The sequence below is a fragment of the Mus pahari genome, chromosome 22 (genome assembly GCF_900095145.1).
Source record: "Mus pahari chromosome 22, PAHARI_EIJ_v1.1, whole genome shotgun sequence".
NCBI classification, from domain to species: Eukaryota; Metazoa; Chordata; class Mammalia; order Rodentia; family Muridae; genus Mus; species Mus pahari.
In genome coordinates, this window is record NC_034611.1 from 35,365,547 (window position 1) to 35,368,630 (window position 3,084).

Genomic DNA, 3,084 nt, shown 5'->3' on the forward strand with positions numbered 1-3,084 from the left:
ACCTGCCTCTGCCTCCCGAGTGCTGGGATTTAAGGCGTGTGCCACCACGCCCGGTTTCAGCTTGCTTTCTTAAACAACCCAAGACTACCTGTCCAGGGATAACATCATCCATAATGATCTGGGCCCTTCCAATTTAATCAATAATTATTAAAATGTCCCACTGGCTTCCCTGTAAGTCAAACTCACACAGTATTTTCTCAGTTAACATTCTGGCTCCTCTGAAGGATTTTCCCAGAAGTCTATGGGGTGACACTAACTTAGACTCCTAGCAGCAGGGGATAATAGATCATGAAGCGGCTATATCCTGTAGCCAGATGGGACATCCAGTGACGGGAGTGGGACCCCAACCACCCATAAAACCTTTGAACCAAAAAAATTGTCCTGACTGTAAGATAGATATTGAGGGAAGGGCCAACCATTGACTGGCGCAACTTGAAACACAAACCCTGACACTATTAATGATACTCTGCTATCGTTGCATATCAGGAACCTAACCTAACTGTCTCCTGAGAGGCTTTATCCAGCAGCAGATGAAGGCCGATGCAGAGACCCACAGACAAACATTAGATAGAGCTTGGAAAACCTGTGGATGAGTTGGGGGACAGATTGAGGGATTCTATAAGACCTATAGAGTCAACTAACCTGAGCCCATGTGAGTTCACAGAGACTGAGCCACTAACCAGAGAGCACGTATGGGCTGGATCATACCCCTCTACACATGTGTAACAGACATGTGCTTGGTCTTTATGTGGGTCCTCTAACACTTGGAGCAGACGGTTGTCTCTGACTCTGTGGCCTGCCTTTGGCCTCCTCTCCCCTAGTTGAAGCTTTCGTGGAAGAGGATGTGCCTAGTCCTGTAGCAACTTCATGTGCCAGGGTGATCTTGTACCCATGGAGGACCTCTCCTTCTATAAGGAGAAGGTGATGAGGGAGTGGGGTGAGAACAGTGAGGGTATGGGACTGGGAGAAAGTAGTGGGAGGGGGGGCTGAAAATGGCAAGAGAGTAGGGAGTGGGAAAAGCAATCAGGTTATAAAATGAATAAATAAATAAATAAATAAATAAATAAATAAATAAATAAATAAATAAATGAAAAAATATTCTAGCTCCACGGATACATCAAATTCTGTGTCAACTTGACAAAAGTCAACCACCAAACATTTTTTAATCCAATCTACTTATACTTTTTTTTAAAATGACAGATAACAATTGTGTATTTTTTTCTAATTTGTACTTTTAACTTTTATTTCTGCAATAGTTTCCTAATTGTTGACTGAAATTCTGAGTGTATTGCATGTTGGAAATTCGTTGACTCACTCTTTTTGAATTAGATATTTTCTTTATTTACATTTCAAATGCTATCCGGAACGTTCCCTGTACCCTCCCCTCGCCCTGCTCTCCTAACTACCCACTCATACTTCTTGGCCCTGGCATTCTCCTGTACTGGGGCATATAAAGTTTTGCAAGACCTAGGAGCCTCTCTTCCCAATAATGGCCGACTAGGCCATCTTCTGCTACATATATAGGTAGATACACAAGCTCTGGGAGGTACTGGTTAGTTCATATTGTTGTTCCACCTATAGGGTTGCAGACCCCTTCAACTCCTTGGGTACTTTCTCTAGCTTCTCCATTGGGGGCCCTGTGTTCCATCCAATAGCTGACTATGTGCATCTACTTCTGTGTTTGCCAGGCACTGGCATAGCCTCACAAGGGACAGCTATATCAGGGTCCTTTCAGCAAAATCTTGCTGGCATATGCAATAGTGTCTGTGTTTGGTGGCTGATGATGGGATGGATCCCGGGGTGGGGTAGTCTCTGGATGGTCCATCCTTTTGACTTAGCTACAAACTTTGTCTCTGTACCTCCTTCCATGGGTATTTTGTTCCCTATTCTAAGGAGGAATGAAGTATCCACACGCTGGTCTTCCTTCTTCTTGATTTTCTTTTGTTTTGCAAATTGTATCTTGGATATTCTAAGTTTCTTATTTTATGTGAATTGGGTATTTGCCAGAAAGTATAGCTATACAACAAGTTCATACCTGAAGGTTCCCTCAGAGATCACAAATTAGATCCCATGAAACTGAAGTGACACATGTTTTTGTACCACTGCTATGGGTGTTGTACCACTACTATGGGTGTTAGGAGACCAAGTTTTGGTCCTGTGGGAGAGCAGTCAGTGCTCTTACAAGCTGAGAATTTTTTGTTAGCCAGATACTTATTTTTTGTTTTCCACAGTCTATCATTAAGTTAATGGTATAGAAATTTTTGTGTGAATATATGAAAATGTATCTATCCCACCTTCTACTTATTCAATTAAAAAGTAAGTCTCCCTGGAATGTACTGATTGTTGCTGTTTCTTCTACACTAAAATGCATGTATAGAAAACTTAGTCACCAGTGAAAGGGTGTGGAAATTTAAGGAGATAATTGGATCCTAAAGTCAGAAGCTTCATGAGTGGAATCACTATTCCCATAAAAGGCACTCTCAGAGCTCTCACACATGGTACCAACCATGCCAACATGCAGAACTTCATAACCTACAGATTGATGCCTATCACAGATTCTGAGCACAGTGACACCGTAACCTCCAATCTATGTGTTTATTTCTTATAGTTCTTCGCTTTGATACACTTCATTGGAACAGTACCATCTTCTAAAAGCTGAAGATTGTGGCGTGGGCCTCCTGCAATTAGGAGGCAGAGGAAGATGGAGAGAAGATAGAAAGTAGGGTCCAGCCTTGGCACCATCTTATATAAAGTAACATACAAACCCAAGTTGTATATCAATGTCTCTGATATTTTGATTTATAAAAATAGAATCAAATATTAATTTGCAATCAATTACTAATTCATTAATGTATAAATATATTTTAGCACTAGTTTTGATTTTTAATAGCCAGTGTTAAATTTTAATATGAAAACAAGTAAAACTTCTGCATGCTTAAAATGAATCATTACCTTTTCATTCAACTATAGTCATCATAAAAATATATGATAAATACTGTCAGTGGTGTCTTACAAAAGGCCATAGTTAGGAGATGCCAAAGGATATTTCAGATTTGGTAGAAAAGAATAAGATTTGTCTACTGG